Below are 6,639 nucleotides of genomic sequence, written 5' to 3' on the forward strand. Positions count from 1 at the left end.
TATAAATAATATAAATTAATCTATATAGAAAAAATTAGCTTAGTGGTTATGTAAGGCCTGGGAAGAATAAAGGGATTGAGAAGTGACTGCTAAGGGGTATGACATTTTTCTTTTGGGAGTCACAAAAATGTTTTAAAATTGACTGTGGTGATAAATGCACAAATCTGTAATTGCACTAAAAGCCACTGATTGTCTACTTTAGATGGATTCTATGGTATGTGACTATATCTCAATAAAACAGCCTTAAAAATTAAATAGAACAGTGCTTGCTTCAGCAGCACTTATATTAATATTGGAATGATACAGAAAAGATTAGCATAGCCTCTTCACAAAGTTGACATGCAAATTTGTGAAGTATTCCATATTTGAAAAAAAAAGAGAAAAATTAAGAAGAACATTTCAATGTCTAATTATAAGGAAAGAAATTGAATCAGTCATCAAAAAACTTCCTAAAATGAAAAGCCCAGGAGCAGAGGCTTTCACAGGTGAATTGGACCAACCATTCCAGGAAGAATTAATGCCTAATCCTACTTAAACTCTTAAAAAATTAAAGATGAGAGAACAAAACCTAGTTCATTCTCTGAGGCCAATAGCACCCTAATATCCAAGTCAGATAGGTATTACAATAAAAGAAAATAACAGACTAATTTCTCTTATAAGTATAGATGCAAAAATCATCAACAATTACTTACAAATTGAATCCAGTTGTATGTAAAATAACTATGCACCATGACAAGTATTATTCCAGGTATGCAAGGGTGGTTCAACACAAGAAAATCAATTAATATGACACACCACATTAATCTAACGAAGGGAAAAAAAAAAGCTATATGATTGTTTCCATTCATGCAGAAAAGGCTTTAGACAAATCCAGAATCCTTTCTTGATAACACCATTTAGAACACTAGGAATAGAAGGAAAATTTCTCATCATGATGAAGGACATATATGAAAACCCCACTGCTAACATAATACACAATGGTGAAAGGGTGAAGCTTTTTCTTCAAGATGTCATACTAGACAAGAATGCCCATTGTCCTCACTGTTATTCAATATTGTATTGGAAGTTCTAGCCAGAGGAATTGGGTTAGAAAAAGAAGTAAAAGGCACCTAAATTGGAACAGAATAAGTAAAACTTCCACTATTTGGAGATGAGATAATCCTATATTTAGAAAATCCAAAGAAATCTACATCAAAACTATTAGAGCTAATAAATGAGTTCAGCAGAGTAGTGGGGTAAAAATCAACATGCAAAAAATGAATAGTATTTGCATAAACTAGTAATGAGCAATCTGAGGAGGAAAAATCAAGAAAAAATTCCATTTACAATAGCAATTAAAACAATCCAAGATCTTGGAATAAAGTTAACCAAGGATGTAAAGGACTTTTGCAGAGAAAACTATAAAACATTGCTGAAAGAAATTGAAGAAGACCTAAATAAATGAAAGGACAGTCCATGTTCATGGATTGGAAGACTAAATATCGTTAAGATGTCAATTTTACCCAAACTGATCTACAGATTCAATGCAATCCCAATTAAACTTCCAACAGCCTCATCGCAGAAATGGAAGAGCCTATTATCAAATTTATTTGGCAGGGTAAGGGGCTCCAAACAGCCAAAAATATCTTGAAGAGGAAGACTGAAGTTGGAGGACTCACAGTTCTTGGTTTTAACGCATACTACACAATAGCATAGTACTGGCAGAAGGATAGACATATTGGCCAATGGAATTTAATTGAGGGTTCAGAAATACTCTCACATCTATGGCCAATTGATATTTGATAAGTCTGCCATGTCTACTCAGCTGGCTCAGAATAGTCTCTTCAACAGATGGTGCTTGGAAAACTGGATCTCTAGATACAAAAGAATGAAAGTCAGGGGTGAGGGGTGTGAAGGTAGTTTAGTGGTAAAATTTTTGCCTGCCATGTGGGAGACCCAGGTTCGGTTCCTGGCCCATGCACTTCACAAATAAACAAACAAAGACACCCACAAAAAATTCAACAAATGGTGCTGCAATAATAGGACACGCACATGGAAAAAGAATGAAATGTGACCTCACCATACAGCATACAAAAAAAAAAAAGAATGAAAGAGGACTCCTATTCACACCTTATAGTAAAATTAAGTAAAAATTGATCAAAAACCTAAATATAAGATCCAGGATGATAAAACTCCTAGAAGAAAATTTAGGGAAGCTTCTTCAAAATCTTGTGATAAGTAGAGTTTTCTTAGAAAAGCAATGACAGAAAGTACAAGCAAAGAAAAAAATAGATAAATGGTACCTCCTCAAAATGGAAGACTTTCGTACTTCAAAGGATTTGCAAAAAGGTGAAAAGGCACGTACCTACTCAGTGGGAAAAATTATTTGGAAACAACATATCTGATAAGGGTTTAATATTCAGAATCGATAAACAAATTCTATAATTCAACAATAGAATGATAAACCACCCAATTTAAAATGGGCAAAAGACTTGAATAGACATTTTTCCAAAGAGGACAAATAGCTAAAAAGCATATGAAAAGATGCACAACATCACCAGCTATTAGGAAATTGCAAATCAAAACCACAGTGAGATATCATCTCATGCCTGCTGCGATGGCCAGTATTAAAAAACAGAAAACTATGAGAGTTGGAGAGGTTGTTGAGAAATAGGAACACTAATTCACTGCTGGTGGGAATATAAAATGGTACAGCTGCTGTGGAAGACAGTTCGGAAGTTCCTCAGAAAGCTGGGTATGAAACCACCATATGACCCAGCAATCCCACTACTAGATATGTATCCCGAAGAACTGAAAGTTATGACTCAAACAGATATTTGTGTGCAACAGTGTGAATGAATCTGAAGACATTATGCTCAGTGAAATAAGCTAGACACAAGGATAAATACTGTATGATTTCACTGATATGAACTAAGTATAATAAGCAAACTTAAAGAGTTAGAATGTAGAAGACAGGCTACCTGGGGAAAGATTAGGGTTAGAGAATGGGGAGTTGCTACTTAGTGTGTATGGAATTTCTATTCAGGTTTTAAAGGTTTGGAAATGATGGTTGCGATTGTGAGTGTAATTAACAGTCCTAAATTGTATAGGTGACTGTGGTTAAGAGGGGAAACTTTAGGTCATATCTATTACTAGAAGAAATATTAAAAGATAAAGCACAGGGCAGGCCACAGTGGCTCAGCAGGCAGAGTTCTTGCCTGCCATGCCAGAGACCAGGGTTTGATTTCCAGTGCCTGCCCATGCAAAAAAAAAAAAAGATAAAACACAGTACTGTAAAACACAATGAATCCTATTGTAGATGGACTATAGTTAATAGTACAAGTGTAAGAATGTTCATTTATGAATTATTACAAATTAATAATAGTGTGGTAAATGTAAAAGAATACACCTAATGTAAACTACAGATGATTGTTAATGGTACAGTTTTTTTTATTAATTAAAAAAGATTAACTAACAAAACATTTAGAAATCATTCCATTCCACATATACAATCAGTAATTCTTAACATCATCACATAGTTGGTTAATGGTACAGTTTTAATAATTTTTCATTATTTGTAACAAAGGTAATGGTTGTTAAAAAACTAGTGTGATTACAAAGTGCTATCATCAATTGAAACAAATTTTTCACACTAATGTAAGGTGTTGGGGTGGTATAAGGGACTTCTCTATTTTGTGTATGTTTGACAGTAAACCCACAAGTTCTCTAATAATATTTTATAAAAATTATTGGAAAAAAACTCATGATGAGAACAGTTTCAAAATTTCAAATAAGGGCAGGATCCTACAGGGCCAGAATAAGAGTTGAGGTAAGTGAATCTGGATTTTGCAAGCTAGTGCTTCACTTGCTTTGCCCTAGACTTGCAAGCCCCAGATCAGCCTGTCCATGTGGGCAGAGGCATGGAGGGCAGGCTCCTGCCCCCACCTCCCCAGTGCTCTACATCCCCCACCCCCAGTCAAGAAATCAGTGGTCTATATCCAAGGCTTTACAAGATAGAAAGGCAAGACTCTTTCCAATGAACATAAGCCATCTTTTCCCCTTTTAAATTTCTACCTCTATCATGGGTCATGGTCAGGTTCACGTGTCAGCTTGGCCAGGTGGTGGTGCTCATTTGTCTGGCAAGTGCTGGTCTGTCTGTTGTTATGAGGACATTTCATGGACTTAAATCATGATTACATCAGCTGCATCCACAGTTGATTGCATTTGTTATCAGCTAAGGGGAGTGTCTTCTGCAATGAGTGGTGCTTAATCTAAACACTGGAAGGCTTTTAAGGAGAATTCAGAAGAGACAGACTCTCTTCTTTGCTGCTCCAGCCAGTGAGCCTCTCCTGTGGAGTTCATTGCGGACCTTCATTGGAATTGTCAGCTTCACAGCCTGCCCTACGGATTTTGGACTCTACGTTCCCATGGTTATGTGAGACACTTTTATAAATTTTATATCTACGGATATTTCCTGCTGATTCTGTTTCTCTAGAGAACCCTAGCTAATACAGTTTGGTACCAGGAGTGGATCCATGGGTACAGGAACCAAGGGGTGGAAATGGAAGTGGCACCACTCACTATTACCCCTAGTGATCCACTAGGAAAATTTTTGCTTCCTGTCCTTGTGACCTTGAGCTCTGCTGGTCTACAGGTTTTAGTTCCAGAAGGGGGAATGCTTCTACAAGGAGAAACAACTATTCCATTGAACTGGAATCTAAGACTGCCACCTGTTCACTTTGGGCTACTCTTTCCTCTGGATCAACAAGCCAAGAAGGGGATTACTTTACTGGCTGGGGTGATTGATCCTGACTATAAGGGGGAAATAGGACTGCAACTACACAATGGAGGTAAAGAAGAGTTTCCTGGAATATAGGAGATCCCCTAGGGTGTCTTTTAGTACTACCATGCCCTGTGATTAAAATCAATAGAAAACTACAACAACCCATTCCAGGCAGGACTACCAATGACTCTGAAACTTTGGAATGAAGGTTTGAGTCACCCCACCAGGCAAAGAACCACGGTCAGCTGAAGTTCTTGCTGAGGGTAAAGGAACATGGAATGGGTAGTGGAAAAAGTTGGTGATAAATATTGTGCTGGTTTGGAAGGATGTATGTCCCCTAGAAAAGCCATGTTTTAATCTAAATCCCATTTCGTACAGGCAGAATAATCCCTATTCAATACTGTATGTTTGAAACTGTAATCAGATCATCTCCCTGGAGATGTGATTTAATCAAGAGTGGTTGTTAAGCTGGATTAGGTGATGACATGTCTCCACCCATTTGGGGTGGGTCTTGATAAGTTTCTTGAGTCCTATAAAAGAGGAAACATTTTGAAGAAAGTGAGAGATTCGGAGAGAGCAGTGAATGCTGCAGCACCATGAAGCAGGGAGTACATGAGCCAGTGACCTTTGGACATGAAGAAGGAAATTGCCTCCCAGGGAGCTTCATGAAACTGGAAGCCAGGATAGAAAGCTAGCAGATGATGCCATGTTCACCATGTGCCCTTCCAGCTGAGAGAGAAGCCCTGATTGTGTTCGCCATGTGCCTTCTCACTTGAGAGAGAAACCCTGAACTTTGTCGGCCTTCTTGAACCAAGGTATCTTTCCCTGAATGGATGCCTTTCATTGAACATTTCTATAAACTTGCTCTAATTGGGATGTTTTCTCGGCCTTAGAACTGCAAACTAGCAACTTATTAAATTCTCCTTTCTAAAAAGCCATTCTGTTTCTGGTATATTGCATTCTGGCAGCTAGCAAACTAGAATAAATATGAACTATGATCACATGATCAGTTGTAGAAACGAGGACTGTAAGGCTCTTTTGTTTATGCTATCATATTTAAGCTGTAAGATATCAAATTTAAGAATGAATTTTACCCAAGGACTTGCACCCTATTCTGGGGAGATTTAATGTATTTCTGGTTGTACACAGAACAGCTGAGTATTGTTAGGTGAGGAAAAAATGTGTCTGTTACTGTTTTCTATTCAGAGATTAAGTATGGTTTAAGGTGATGTGTATAGCTGCCAAGTTGAAAAGAGGAGGACTGTCATGGTCAAGTTCATGTGTCAACTTGGCCAGGTAGTGATGCCCATTTATCTGGTCAGGCATGTACTGGACCATCTGTTGCTATGAGGACATTTCATGGACTTAAGTCATGATTACATCAGCTGCACCCACAGCTGACTGCATTTGTTACCAGCTAAGGGGAGTGTCTTCTGCAATGAGTGATGCTTAATCTAATCACTGGAAGGCTTTTAAGGAGGATTCAGAAGAGACAGACTCTCTTCCTTCCTGCTTCAGCCAGCAAGCCTCTCCTGTGGAGTTCATTGTGGACTTTCGTTGGAGTCCTCAGCTTCACAGCCTGCCCTGTGGATTGTGGACTCTATGTTCCCACTGTTACGTGAGACACTTTTATAAATTTTATATCTACAGATATTTCCTGCTGATTTTGTTTCTCTAGAGAACCCTAACTAATACATCATGTTCAAAAGTTCTGGCTGTATTTTGGTCTGTTTCTGAACTTTTTCTTCTGTATATTTTGATTTATATCATGGCCATATTCCCATATCACTAAAATATCTTTGAAAACATTTTACTGACTGTAACATACCATCATTGTATATCACAGAGATATACTGTTATTTCCTGATTTTTGAACA

At 37.6% G+C, this 6,639-nt stretch overlaps 1 non-coding gene across 1 annotated transcript; it reads left to right on the forward strand.

Annotated features, from left to right (window-relative positions):
• Positions 1 to 262: 262 nt before the first annotated feature.
• Positions 263 to 369, forward strand: LOC143681875 (U6 spliceosomal RNA). Its single transcript, XR_013174927.1, has one exon. It is a non-coding gene; the product is annotated as a U6 spliceosomal RNA (small nuclear RNA).
• The last annotated feature ends 6,270 nt before the right edge of the window (positions 370 to 6,639 follow it).

This window comes from Tamandua tetradactyla, chromosome 4 (genome assembly GCF_023851605.1).
Source record: "Tamandua tetradactyla isolate mTamTet1 chromosome 4, mTamTet1.pri, whole genome shotgun sequence".
NCBI lineage: Eukaryota > Metazoa > Chordata > Mammalia > Pilosa > Myrmecophagidae > Tamandua > Tamandua tetradactyla.